Source organism: Pan paniscus, chromosome X (assembly GCF_029289425.2).
Source record: "Pan paniscus chromosome X, NHGRI_mPanPan1-v2.0_pri, whole genome shotgun sequence".
Taxonomy (NCBI): domain Eukaryota; kingdom Metazoa; phylum Chordata; class Mammalia; order Primates; family Hominidae; genus Pan; species Pan paniscus.
Window position 1 is genome coordinate 123,276,287 of NC_073272.2, and position 15,187 is coordinate 123,291,473.

Consider the following 15,187-nt stretch of genomic DNA (forward strand, 5'->3'; position numbering starts at 1 on the left):
TAATATCTTTTTAATTTTTTTATTTTTATTTATTTATTTTTTTGAGATGGAGTATCGCTCTGTCACTCAGGCTAGAGTACAGTGGCACAATCTCAGCTCACTGCAACCTCCACCTCCCGGGTTCAAGTGATTCTCCTGCCTCAGCCTCCCAAGTAGTCAGCCAATTTTTGCATTTTTAGTAGAGCTGGGGTTTCACCATCTTGGCTAGGCTGGTCGCAAAGTCCTGACCTCAAGTGACCGCCCACCTCAGCCTCTCAAAGTGCTGGGATTACAGGCGTGAGCCACCATGCCCGACCTAATATCTTTTTTAAAATGTTGAATTTCACAAAGGTAATCTCTGATGTGTTTATTTATTTGATGTCTATGTCCCCTACTAAATTCCATGACTCTGTTAGAACAGGGACATATCTGTTTTGTTGTATGCTATATCCTCAGTGATGAGGACGGTAACTCTCAAATAGTAGATCCTTGACATTTTTTTTTTAAGTTTAATGAATGAGTGAAAAAAAGTCAAAAGCAGTAATAACAACAATTAACCATCATGGATTACTGATGAGTCACTCTCTTAATTAGAGGCAGATGTGATGAGGCAGGCACTTGTTTGGATAGCGTCCTTAGTGAATCATGTGACCTGTTTATGGCTTACAATTATATCGTTTTGTGAAGGTGGTGTGGGAGTGTTCACAAATTTTTCAGGGTGTCTGCTCCATTATAAAGATAACATGAGATGGTAAATTTCAACATAGCCTGAACAAAATTGGACTTTAGGAAAGCCTTAAAGCCTCATTCAGAGCTGAGGAATTCATAACACATGTTTTGCAGGGGTGTGCCTGTAATATCAAGTGAGTCCCTGAAGGGAAAAGGCAATAACATTAAGAAACCTGTAAATGCTTTTGATAGGAGCACTAGCAGAGATTCCTTAACTTAATTGTGCCCTTACCTAACACATCACCCAGGAAATAATACTCATCAGTACACCCTTTTCAGGGCATTCATTTGCAGATGCTTCTGGTCAATAAATCAGCAAACATTCCTACTGCACCTACTATTTGTCCCATCCTGTGAAGACACCCTCCCACCCCAAGGCCCTGGCAATGATGAATAAGACATAGTTCACATCTGTGATTGCTCACAGACTAGTGGAGCCATAGTCACAATATAAGTACCCTAATGAAGGTATTAATTTTTTGTTTTGTCTTTTTTTTTGAGACAAAGTCTCGCTCTGATGCCCAGGCTGGAGTGCAGTGATTCGATCTCGGCTCACCGCAACCTCTACGTCCTGCGTTCAAGCAATTCTCGTGCCTTGGTCTCCCTAGTAGCTGTGATTACAGGTGTGAGCCACCATGCCCGGCTAATTTTTGTATTTTTAGTAGAGACGGGGTTTCACCATATTGCCCAGGCTGTTCTCTAACTCTTGAGCTCAAGTGATTCACCCGCCTAGGCCTCCCAAAGTGCTGGGATTACAGGCGTGAGGCACTGTGCCAGGCCTATTTCAGTTTTCTTTCAGTTTAATTTTTTCCCCTTCCCATTCTTATTGAATTAATTTCTTTTTTCTTTTCTTTCTTTCTTTTTTTTTTTTTTTTTTTTGAGATGGAGTTTTGCTCTTGTTGCCCAGGCTGGAATGCAGTGGCCCTATCTCGGCTCACCGCAACCTCTGCCTTTCGGGTTCAAGCGATTCTGCTGCCTCAGCCTCCCGAGTAGCTGGGATTACAGGCATATGCCACCATATCCGGCTTATTTTGTATTTTTAGTAGAGAGGAGATTTCTCCATGTTGGCCAGGCTGGTCTCGAACTCCCAACCTCAGGTGATCCGCCCGCCTCGGCCTCCCAGAGTGCTTGGATTACAGGCGTAAGCCACCGCGCCCGGCCCTTATTGAATTAATTTCATTTTCTGATTATATAAAACATTAATATGCTTATAGAAGTCAAGAATATGTAATAATTCATACTCAGGAATGTCACTTCCTTCCATCCATATCCTTTCTGTACCACTGGTCCTGCCTCCTCCAATCTCTTGTGTGGTGATCTGCATTGTTGTTTTCTGGTTTATTTGTCCTGTGTTTCTTTTCCTAAAGATAAGCAGACATAGGACTGTTTTCTTGTTTTTCCTTCTTTGTTGACCAGATGGGAAACTATTACATATACTCTTTTTCATTTTGCTTCTTCTGCTTAACATTAATAGGGATTTTTTTTTTTGAGACAGTCTTGCTCTGTCACCCAGGCTGGAGTGCAGTGGCATGATCTCAGCTCACTGTAACCTCCACCTCCTGGGTTCAAGCGATTCTCATGCCTCAGCCTCCTGAGTAGCTGGGATTACAGGTACGCGCCATGATGCCTGGCTAACTTTTGGGTTTTTGATAGAGACAGGGTTTTGCCAAGTTGGCCAGGCTGGTCTTGAACTCCTGACCTCAGGTGATCCTCCTACCTTGGCCACCATGTCCTGCCAAATAGGGATATTTTAAGGTCTACTAATGTCAGGACTAGGGTGAGGTAAGGCATACTGGGCCCAAAATTCAAGAAGACACTAGTGAACTCTGATTGGAGGAGTCTGATATCTGATAGGTGAATAGGTATACACCTAGCAGAGAAGAGGATCAAGACGGGACAAAGGAAAAGTATGTGCGAAGGCAAGGAAGCATGAAAGAGCATTGTGAAAAGTGTAATGTAACTGAAGTAGAGAATGTTTGTTAGGGAGTGCCTGGAGATGATGCTAATAAAGTAGGTGGAGGCTGGGTTATGAATTGCCTTAGGTGCTAAGAGCCTGGACTTTATCCTAGAGGCAGTAAGAAACCCTTGAAGATATGTTCCACACCCTTGATTGCAATATTCACTCAGTCATCAGGTTTCATCAACTCCACTTCCACGATGGCTCCTCTTGAAGGGTTTTTTTTTTTTTTTTTTTTTTTTTTTTTTGGCGGAGGCAGGGAACAGAGTTTCGCTCTTGTTGCCCAGGCTAGAGTACAATGGTACAATCTCGGCTCACGGCAACCTCCACCTCCCGGGTTCAAGCGATTCTCCTGCCTCAGCCTCCCAAGTAGCTGGGATTACAGGCATATGCCACCACACCTGGCTAATTTTGTATTCTTAGTAGAGACGGGTTTCACCATGTTGGTCAGGCTGGTCTCAAACTCCCAACCTCAGGTGACCCATCCCCCCCTTGGCATCCCAAAGTGCCAGGATTACAGGCGTGAGCCACCGTGCCCGGCCCTTTTTTTTTTTTTTTTTTTTTTTTTTTTTTAAGACAGGCTCTTACTCTATCGCCCAGGGTGGAGTGCAGTGGTGCAATCATGGCTCACTGCAGCCTCGAACTTCTGGGCACAAGCAATCCTTCCACCTTAGCCTCCCAAGTAGCTGGGACTACAGGCACATGCCACCACACCCTGCTAATTTTTTTTTTTTTTTTTTTTTTTTTTTGTAGAGACAGGGCTTCACCATGCTGCCCAGGCTGAGCTCAAACTCCAGAGCTTAACTGATTAACCCACCTAAGCCTCCCAAAGTGCTGAGATTACAGGTGTCAGCCACTGTGCCTGGACCTTGAAGTTTTTTAATCAGGGCAGTAACAGGATTATAATTTTCTTTTAGTGAGAGGAAACTGGCAATGTCGTATGGATTAGACTAGGAGAATAAGTGATAAGAATGGTAGAACCAGAGGCAGGTAAGGAGGCTCAGAAAATAAAAGGTGATAAAGAACTGAATTGAGAAGGCAGTGGCAGGCAGATTGGACAAAAAGAGAGAAATGTTTATGAGATAGAATTAGCAAAACTTGGCTGGAGTGGTGGCTCATGCCTGTAATCCCGGCACTTTGGGAGGCCAAGGCAGGTGGATTCCTTGCACTCAGGAGTTCAAGACAAGCCTGGGCAACATGGTGAGACCTTGTCTCTACTAAACTACAAAAATTAGCCAGGCGTGACGCCTGTAGTCCCAGCTACTCAGTAGGCTGAGGCAGGAGAATCACTTAAACCCGGGAGGCGGAGGTTGCAGTGCGCCGAGATCACACCATTGCACTCCAGCTTGGGCGACAGAGGGAGACTCCATCTTTTTTTTTTTTTTTTTGAGACGGAGTCTCTCTCTGTTGCCCAGGCTGGAGTGCAGTGCCGCGATCTCGGCTCACTGCAAACTCCGCCTCCCGGGTTCATGCCATTCTCCTGTCTCAGCCTCCCAAGTAGCCGGGACTACAGGCGCCCGCCACCACGCCCAGCTAATTTTTTTGTATTTTTAGTAGAGACGGGGTTTCACCGTGTTAGCCAGGATGGTCTCGATCTCCTGCCCTCGTGATCTGCCCTCCTCAGCCTCCCAAAGGAGACTCCATCTTTAAAAAAAAAAAAAAAAAAAAAGGCCGGGCGCGATGGCTCACGCCTGTAATCCCAGCACTTTGGGAGGCTGAGGCAGGTGGATCATGAGGTCAGGAGTTCGAGACCAGCCTGACCAACATGATGAAACCCCGTCTCCACTAAAAATACAAAAATTCGCTTGAACCAGGGTGGTGGAGTTTGCAGTGAGCCGAGATCACGCTACTGCACTCCAGCCTGGGCGACAGAGTGAGACTCCATCTCAAAAAAAAGAAGAAAAAAGAAACGTGGACAGTCTCCCTCTTCTAATTTCTTTTTGCCTTCACAATCAAGATGAAACCAGGAAGTTTCGGTAAAATATTTGTTTTATCAGGTTATGCCTGGGAGTCCCCAGGAGGTGTTTTTAATGTCCTCATGAACCTGATATGGAGAGTTCAATAAGACACCTGAGTGCCTTACCCTTGCCACAGTTAGTGTCCACTGTCAAAGTATAAATTTTAGGAAGTTAAAAATCTGACTCATACGGCCGGGCGTGGTGGCTCATGCCTGTAATCCCAGCACTTTGGGAGGCTGAGGCGGGCGGATCACGAGGTCAGGAGATCGAGACCATCCTGGCTAACACGGTGAAACCCCGTCTCTACTAAAAAAAAATACAAAAAATTAGCCGGGCGTGGTGGCTGGCGCCTGTAGTCCCAGCTACTCGGGAGGCTGAGGCAGGAGAATCACTTGAACCCGGGAGGCAGAGCTTGCAGTGAGCCGAGATAGCACCACTGCAGTCCGGCCTGGGCGAAAGAGCGAGACTCCATCTCAAAAAAAAAAAAAAAAAAAAGAAATCTGACTCATACAAAATATAAAGCGAGCACCAATGAATTTTTTTTTTTTTTAGATAGATTCTCGCTTTGTCTCCCAGGCTGTAGTGCAGTGGCGCAGTCTCTGCTCACTGCAACTTCTGCTTCCTGGGTTCAAGCAATTCTCCTGCCTTAGCCTCCTGAGTAGCTGGAATTACAGGTATGTGCCACCACGCCCAGCTAATTTTTGTATTTTTAGTAGAGACAGGGTTTCACCATGTTGGCCAGGCTGGTCTTGAACTCCTGAGTGCAAGGGATCCACCTGCCTCGGCCTCCCAAAGTGCTGGGATTACAGGCGTGAGCCACCATGCCAGGTCTTAAAATTTGTATTTAACTCATTAATGAGCATACAGCACTATGGTAAGTAGGTTCAGAGGAAAATCTGAAAGATAGATATTGATACTAAAAGAATTTTAGAATAAGATTACTAAATTAGATACAACACTGGTTGATATCCCATAGGGAAACACAACTGTTAGCTTTGGGATTATCTTTTCCACCAGACAGAAATCATTTGCATGAAAGAAGTCTGCAAGTTAATATGCAACTTTACAGAGACTTGATCTTAATCAATAGTAAGCAGTTAAGTCAGGCAAGGCACGGTGGCTCGCGCCTGTAATCCCAGCACTTTCGGAGGCCCTGGCAGGCCGATCACCTGAGGTCAGGAGTTTGAGACCAGCCTGACCAACATGGTGAAACCCCATCTCTACTAAAAATACAAAAATTAGCCGGGCTAATTTACTTCATTCTCTGCCCTTTCTGAAAATTCTTGCCAGTCCCTCCCCATTGACCAAACCCAGCTGCAGAGGCCGGGCGCGGTGACTCATGCCTGTAATCCCAGTACTTTGGGAGGCCAAGGTGGGTGGATCACTGAGGTCAGGAGTTTGAGACCAGCCTGACCAACATGGTGAAACCCCATCTCTACTAAAAATACAAAGTTAGCTGGGTGTCATGGGGTGAGCCTGTAATCCTGTCTACTTCGGAGGCTGAGGCAGGAGAATCGCTCGAACCTGGGAGGCAGAGGTTCCAGTGAGCCGACATCGCACCATTGCACTCCAGCCTGGGCAACAGAGCGAGACTCCGTCTAAAAACAAAAACAAAAACAAAAACAAAAAAGAGTGAAACTCTGTCTCAAAAAAAAAAAAAAAAAAAGCCAGGTATGGTGGTTCATGCCTGTAATCCCAGTACTTTGGGAGGCCAAGGTAGGCAGATCACAAGGTCAGGAGTTCAGGACCAGCCTGACCAACATGGTGAAACTCTGTCTCTACTAAAAATACAAAAATTACTGGGCATGGTGGTGCACACCTGTAATCCCACCTACTCAGGAGGCTGAGGCAGGAGAATTGCTTGAACCTGAGAGGTGGAGGTTGCAGTGAGCCCAGATCGTACCACTACACTTCAGCCTGGGCAACAGAGCAAGACTCTGTCTCAAAAAAAAAAAAAATGCTGGGTGCAGTGGCTCATGCTTGTAATCCCAGCACTTTGAGAGGCCGAGGCGGGTGGATCACGAGGTCAGGAGATCGAGACCATCCTGGCTAACATGGTAAAACCCCGTCTCTACTAAAAATACAAAAAATTAGCCAGGCATGGTGGTGGGCGCCTGTAGTCCCGGCTACTCGGGAGGCTGAGGCAGGAGAATGGCGTGAACCCGGGAGGCGGAGCTGGTAGTGAGCCGAGATTGCACCACTGCACTCCAGCCTGGGTGACAGAGTGAGACTCTGTCTCAAAAAAAAAAAAAAAAATGGAAAATCCACACAAAGTAGATTAGTGGTTGTCAGGGGATGTGAGGAGGGGAAATTGGGAAGCACACGGTTTATTTTTGGGGTGATGAAAATATTCTGAAGTTAAATAGGTGTGATTACAACATTGTGAATATACTAAAAACCACTGAATTGTGCATTTTAAATGGTTTACATGGTGAATTTTATGTTATGCGAATCATCCAAAATAAATAAATAAATAAACAATACGATGATGTCATTGTAATGCAAACTACCCTGAAACTCATCAGACCCATGGTTACAAAGCCACACTATTAGATAATATATTGCATGCTTTGACCAGGGATCAGTGCCAGTCAAGAACTTTGGCAAAACGCTCAGGCTGATTTCAGCCTTGTTGCATACCTCAATATATGCCATCTCCATATAAGGCATGGCTTTTACAAAGAGTTAATACATGCATTAACCCTCACAGCATAACTGTCAAGCACAGTGTGCCCATAGCAGAGCTGAGACCAAGCCCCTTTAGGGCAAGCCTTCCAGAAGAGGGCCCAACCCATGCCACCTCCAGGCAGCCCCCCATTAGAACTGGAGGCAGGCCCATAGTCCCACTGAGCTACAACTCAGACCCAGGCCCCCTTCACTTCCTCCGCTCTAAACAGCAGAAGGCAAGAGGCCCTGCTTGAGACTGACATGCCCTCCAATGCCACAGAGAGTGACCAGCTGTCCCAGTTTGCCTGGGACTGGCCTGATTTTAAACTGGAAAGTCTGGCTTCTCAGGAAATCCCCTCGTACCAGCAAAGCCAAGACAGTCGGTCACCCTGAAGCCACTCCTCCTCCCTGTGATGAAATGTGTGTCACCGGCTACTGCAGAGAGTGCTCCCCCTCGGCGTGCAAGGAGGGGCCTGGATCCCCTGCGTGTTCTGAAGCCATCGCTTGACCTGGAATTGTTGGGCCATCACTGCCCGTTCTGCTGCGCCAAGTGCTTCTCCCTACAAGCCGCTGATGCAGCCTCCCTCTCTTCTGCCTGCTAAATTATCCTCACTAACAGAGGAACTCAAGGGCCCTTCATCCCTCTCATGATGGCTAAGTCTGCAGCGACGCCTCTCTGCTGATTCAACACACATTTACTGAGCCTTTACGGGGTTTATTAGAGGCGGCCCTTGCTGCCACATTTTCAGAGCAAGCCTGGTTTGACAGCCCCTCCTGCCTTCTGCAAGGGCTTTTTCCACAGCAACGTGCAGGCCTGTGTCTCCTCTCCTGCCTGTTCATGGGAGCTCAGGAATCCCACGTGCCGGTCACAGCTGCTCCCTGAGCTTCCAGACACACAGGCTTCCAGCTCGAGAGGCACCCAGTTTTACGGAGCCTTGGCTCACAGCCTGGCACCATGCTCGGTGCTGGAGACGTGGAGGAGAGTGGCAGTGGTTTCCTGCCCATGAGGACCTTAGCTCTCAAAAGAGAGAGATAGGCACCTGGGAACATCCGGTCACACTGTGACAGAGAGGCAAGTCCAGGTGCTGTGGGTGGGACCATCCAAGGCTTCTTGAGGCGAGGACACCTGAGCAGAGATTCACAGGTCACCTGGGAGTTGTGTGAAGTAGTGGGGGAGGTCTTCAAGGGCCCAGCGAACAGCGTCCATGGGAGCAGGGGACAGCGGGAGGGGAACTTGGAGAGTGGGAGAGGCAGGCGCAGAGTCCAGGGATCTGAGGGAAGAGAGCGTTTCATGGAGGAAGGTGGGGCCCACATGTCCCATCCCCATCAGGTCCAGTAGGTGAGGGCTGGAAATGCAGCCTTGGGGTGTAGCAAGTGTTGATCTTAGGAGAGAGGTTTCACAGTTGAGGCATCATGGCAGAGGCCAGCTTACAGGGGGTAGAGTGGTGAACAGGAATGAAGAGACACGGGCTACAGACTGCTCTTCTAAAAGCTTGGCTCTGACATTTATAGACATAGAAATAGAAAGTCCTAGTTTTGGGGCTAAGCACGGTGGCTCACGCCTGTAATCTCAGTAGTTTGGGAAGCTGAAGCTGGTGGATCACTCGAGCCCATGAGTTCCAGACCAACCTGGGCAACATGGCAGAACCCCATCTCTACAAAAATACAAAAATTATCCTGGCTTGGTGTTGTGCGCCTGTAGTCCCAGCTACTAAGAAGGCTAAGGTGGGAGAATCGCTTGAGCCTGGGAGCTTGAGGCTGCAGTAAGCCATGGTGGCACCACTGCACTCCAGCCTGGGCAACAGAATGAGACTCTGTCTCAAAAAAGAAAGAAGGAAAGAAGAGAAGGAGAGAAGGTGGGACAGAGGGAGGGAAGGAGAGAGGGAGGGAGGGAGGGAGGGAGGGAGGTAGGAAGGAAGGAAGGAAGGGAGGGAGGGGCTAACTTTGGGATTTCAAGTGGAAGAGATGTAGTTGATTATAAGAAGGAAGTTGGGGCAACCCGCTGGGGTCCCCTTCCATGCTGTGGAAGCTTTGTTCTTTCACTCTTCACAATAAATCTTGCTGCTGCTCAAAAAAAAAAAAAAAAAGAAGGAAGTTGGGGAAGGATGCAGTAGAAAAGGAGTGAATAAAGAATGAAGAGATAGGCCAGGTGCGGTGGCTTACACCTGTAATCCCAGCACTTTGGGAGGCCAATGCGGGTGGATCACCTGAGGTCAGTTTGAGACCAGGCTGGCCAACATGGTGAAACCCCATCTCTACTAAAAATACAAAAAATTAGCCAGGTGTGGTGGCGAGCGCCTGTAGTCCCAGCTACTCAAGAGGCTGAGGCAGGAGGATCACTTGAACCCGGGAGGCAGAGGTTGCAATGATCCGAGATTGCGCCACTGCACTCCAGCCTGGGCAACAAGAGCGAGACTCCATCTCAAAAAATAAAATAAAATAAAATGAAGAGATAGAGAGAAGGTTCTTATTGGGGGCTGGGTCCAGGTATGCTGCAAGGTAATAAGAGTTCACATCATGGGTTGAACCAAGTCTCTTATTCTTTATCCTGAGCAGCTGAGAACACTGGGTCCGTGTATGGAGAAAGAGCTGGCTATCATAGAGTTTGCTTGAGGGTTGACTTGTGTACAGATCCTGGCCTAAGTATTGTCCTGTGCCTTGTTGGGCAGGGATATAGGTAGAGTGCTGTTCTGCAGGTAGTTATCTCAGCTGGTGTTGGAACTGTAACCACCCAACGGGTTCACCTGGCCCGCTGCCTAGACAGAGCCGATTTATCAAGACAGGGGAATTGCAATAGAGGAATTCACTCAGAGCCTGCTGCATGGGAAACCAGAGTTTTATTATTACCCAAATCAGTCTCCCCAAGCATTCAGGGATCAGAGTTATTATGGAGGACTTGGTGGGTGGGGTGCCAGTGAGTCAAAAGTGCTGATTGGTTGGATTAGAGATGAAATCAAAGGGAGTCGAAGCTGTCCTCTGGTGCTGAGTCAGTTTCTGGGTGGGGGCCACAAGATCAGATAATCCAGTTTATCAATCTGGGTGGTGCCAGGTGCAGGATCTGAAAAATATGTCAAGCGCTGATCTTAGGAGCAGTTTGGGGAGGGTCAGAATCTTGTAGCCTCCAGCTGCATGACTCCTAAACCATAATTTCTTTTCTTTTTATTTTTATTTTTTTTGAGACAGTGTCTCACTCTGTCACCCAGGCTGGAGTGCAGTGGCAAAATTTCGGCTCACTGTAGCCTCGACCTCTTGGGACTCAAGCCATCTTCCCACCTCAGCCTCCTGAGTAGCTAGGACCACAGGCGTGCACCACCACACCAGACTAATTTTTTTATTTTTTGTAGAGATGGGGTTTTGCCATGTTGCCCAGGGTGATCTCGAGCTCCTGAGATGAAATAATCTGCCCACCTTGGCCTCCCAAAGTGCTGGGATTACAGGCATGATCCACCCCACCCAGCCTAAATCATAATTTATCATCTTTTGGCTAATTTATTAGTCCTACAAAGACAGTCTAGTCCACAGGCAAAAGGGAAAGAGCTATTATAATCTTTGTTCCAAAGTTAAATTATAAACTAGGTTCCCCCCAAAATTACTTCAGCCTACAGCCAGGAATGAACAAGGACAACTTGGAGGTTAGAAGCAAGATGGGGTTGGTTAGGTTAGATCACTTTCACTGTCTCAGTTATCATTTTGCAATGGCAGTTTCAGAACCAGCATCACATTCTGATCTGCTGATCAAGTGGTCACATGGGGTATGTCTAGGAGCTGTGTCATAGTTTGCTGAACACTGGGCAATGATCTATCTACAGGGAGGCCCTTCTCATAGTGTCCTCAGCAATGGCTCAGGTATGATTCATGTCCTGATAAGTCCTGGCATGCCACTGAGAGTGTGTGGACTTAGCCTGTGGAGGCTAAAGCAACTCTATCTTGGAAGCTATTTCACCATGTTGGCTTCCCATCAACCCCTATTCGAGGAAGGCCTCTAAGATTTCCAGTTTATGTATTGATCCTAGTGTAAGAACATGTATTAATATTTACCGTAAATCCCGCCCTTAGGTCAAACAACCTTGATGTTATCATACTTCAGTTTTCCTATATATCCCTTCTGAACCACCCCCCTCCCCTATGGTGTATAAACCCTAGGTCTGGGGGAAAATGCTGCAGGGATCCACCATTTTGTCTTGCTGTCACCCAAGACACACAGACCTGGCTTTTGTTCATAAGTCCCCTTTTTTTTTTTTTTTTGACCGAGTCTCACTCGGTCGCCCAGGCTGGAGTGCAGTGGTGCCATCTTGATACAGCTGCGATGAGTGGAGGAACACCAAGGTTCTTCCTATTGAGTCGAATTAGATAAAACGACATGGACACACGTGGAGTGGTTTTAAGGAGCGGAGAGTTGGCCGGGCGTGGTGGCTCACGCCTGTAATCCCAGCACTTTGGGAGGCCGAGGCGGGCGGATCACGAGGTCAGGAGATCCAGACGATCCTGGCTAACAGGGTGAAACCCCGTTTCTACTAAAAATACAAAAAAAATTAGCCATGTGTGGTGGCAGGTGCCTGTAGTCCCATTTACTCGTAGTCCCAGCTACTCAGGAGGCTGAGGCAGGAGAATCAATTGAACCCGGGAGACGGAGGTTGCAGTGAGCAGAGATCACACCACTGCACTCCAGCCTGGGCCACAGAGCGAGACTCCATCTCAAAAAAAAAAAAAAAAGCGCTGAGACTTTTCTGCTACACATGAAACGATTATGGAGCTGCTTTAAAAGAGACAAAAACTTTCCAAGGACCCCTTTTCCTCTCTGTCTTTTTTTTTTTTTTTTTGGCGGAGTCCCGCTCTATCTGCAGGCTGGAGTGCAGTGGCACTATCTCGGTTCACTGCAACCTCCGACTCCTTGGTTCAAGCAATTCTCCTGCCTCAGCCTCCCGAGTAGCTGGGATTACAGGCACGTGCCACCAGGCCCAGCTAATTTTTATATTTTTGGTACAGACGGGGTTTCACCATGTTGGCCAGGATGGTCTCGATCTCCGGACCTTGTGATCCACCCACCTCAGCCTCCCAAAATGCTGGGATTACAGGCGTGAGCCACCTCACCCGGCCGACAAATCCACTTTCTTAGAAAGAAACTTTTAATAGGAACTTATGGGCCGGGTGCACTGGCTCATGCCTGTAATCCCAGCACTTTGAGAGGCCGAGGCAGGCAGATCACCTGAGGTCAGGAGTTCAAGACCAGCGTGGCCACCATAGTGAATCCCCCTCTCTACTAAAAATACGAAAATTACCTGGGTGTGGTGGCACACACCTGTAATCCCAGTTACTCCGGAGGCTGAGGCAGAAGAATTCCTTGAACCCAGAAGGCAGATATTGCAGTGAGCCAAGATCATGCCACTGCACTCCAGCCTGGGTGACAGAGCAAGACTCTGTCTCAAAAAAAATAAGAAAGTGGATTTGTCAGCCTCTTTCTTCAGCCTCTTAGCTTCCTCAAACTTTGGGGCAGGTTGCATAGACCTACCCACCATGAGACATAAGCCTATACCATCTGAGATTACACTGTCTGTACCAAGTGTTCACTTGTCTGGGTCATCTTTTAGGCAGGAAACTGTTCTCAGTGTGAGGATCAGTGATCTGATCACCCCAACTATCCAGTAACTCACTGAGCAGGGATGTGTTCCTGGGCTCTGCTTTTGCCCAGAGCTGTCTCTTGGTTCATAAAATGGTGGTGTAGACCCTGGTTTGGTCTGGGCTATTTCCTTATGTGTGAAGCATTTTTGTGGGAAGGAAAGAATGGTCTTTCTGAGGGCAGATGCTGCTTTTTCTTTTTTTTTTCTTTTTTGAGACGGAGTCTCACTCTGTTACCCAGGCTGGAGTGCAGTGGCACGATCTCGGCTCACTGCAACCTCTGCCTCCCGGGTTCAAGTGATTCTCCTGCCTCAGCCTCCCGAGCAGCTGGGACTACAGGCACGTGCCACCACACCTGGCTAATTTTTTGTATTTTAGTAGTGACAGGGTTTCATTGTGTTAGCCAGGATGGTCTTGATCTCCTGACCTCGTCATCCGCCCGCCTCAGCCTCCCAAAGTGCTGGGATTACAGGCGTGAGCCACCGCGCCCGGCCTGATGCTGCTTTTTCAAGTGCACAGTGATGGCGTGGATGTTGACCTTTGTCTGAGAAGGGGTAGGCACCAGTGGTGCTGAGAGAAAATGAGGATATGTCCTCTAGACCCTGTGGTAGCTGAGAAGTGGGGATCACCATATGGGCTGAGCAATGGTGTAAGTTTTTCTCTGTGAGTGCTTTGTCCTGGTATGTCCCAGTCTTGATGTTACCACAAAGTGTGGTCTGGGCAGGGACTGACTTCTGGTTTTCTGGTGTGCCAGATGCGTGGCATGGTGTAGTCTAGGTTGGTGCTGTCTTATAGTGGCCCACGTAGTGGTGTGGCAATGAGGCAGGAAAATGGGGTCTAGAGGCAAGGAACATAAGGCCAATACACACTACAGCTATGACAGGAAGTATCTTCTCCATAGGGCGTACGCCAAGAAAATGACTTTGTAACTTTACTTCATGCTCTTCATTTACATAGGGCATACACCAAGTAACCAATGGAAACCCTTAGAGGGTATTTATTTATTTATTTATTTTTCTTTGGTTTTTTTTAATTTTTCTTTTTTTCCCCCAGAGGGTATTTAAACTCCCACAGATTCTATAACGGGGCCCTTGGGCCCCTATGCTCGCTCCCACACTGTGGAGTGTACTTTCATTTTCAATAAATCTCTTCATTCCTTCCTCGCTTTGTTTGTGTGTTTTGTCCAATTCTTTTCTTTTTTTTTTTTTTTTGAGACGGAGTCTCGCTCTGTCACCCAGACTGGAGTGCAGTGGCACGATCTCGGCTCACTGCAACCTCCGCCTCCTGGGTTCAAGCAATTCTCCAGTCTCAGCCTCCCGAGTAGCTGGGACTACAGGAGCCTGCCACCACAGCTGGCTACTTTTTGTATTTTTAGTAGAGATGGGGTTTCACCATGTTGAACAGGCTGGTCTTGAACTCTTGACCTCAGGTGATCCACCCACCTCAGCCTCCCAAGGTGCTGGGATTACAGCTGTGAGCCAACGTGCCAGGTCATTTTTGTATTTTTAGTAGAGACGGGGTTTCACCATGTTGGTCAGGCTGGTCTCGAACACCTGACCTCAGGTGATCGACCTGCCTTGGCCTCCCAAAGTGCTGAAATTATAGGCGTGAGCCACCGCACCCAGCCAGGGCTCATTCTTTCTTTTGTGAATAGGCATCTAGGCCCCATGTTGGCTCATGAATCTCTCCTAGTATGGCAGGTGGGGAGTTTCATGGCCTAGTTCAGATTTCAGTTTTGATATATCTAATGGTATAGGTGTAGGCCTTTATCCAAGTGAGAGCTGTTTCCTGATGGGCTAAGTGTGAGTATAGTTATCAGTCTTGGTCAACAAGGACTTCGTGTTATGGTGTTCAGTGGCAGTATATATAGTATTATCTCTTTTCCATATAAGATTTTTTTGTCTTGGTTTGCTAACAAATGATCTGCAATATAGTGTTGTTATGGTAGGCCTTCTAGTGTAATGAGTGAAGGAATGATTCCTGATGATTGCTCTGGATGTGGGGCTCCTGCTGATTTACTGAATGCTCAGATAAGTGTGTTTCCTGGTCTCTGCTTTGTACGTTCTGTAGAACACTGAGTTTGGGACAAAGTACAGATATGTTTTGGTCTTTGTGCTAATCCTTCCCATGATGTGCTGAAGCAAGTCTTTGTACTAAGCTCTTGCTAAATAGTGGTATGACTAGTGTTCCTGTTTGAGTTCATCTGTTCCCTGATGTACTACACACATCTGAATATCTGAATATCTGAATATAGATTCCAGCCTGGCAGAAGGCTATTTCA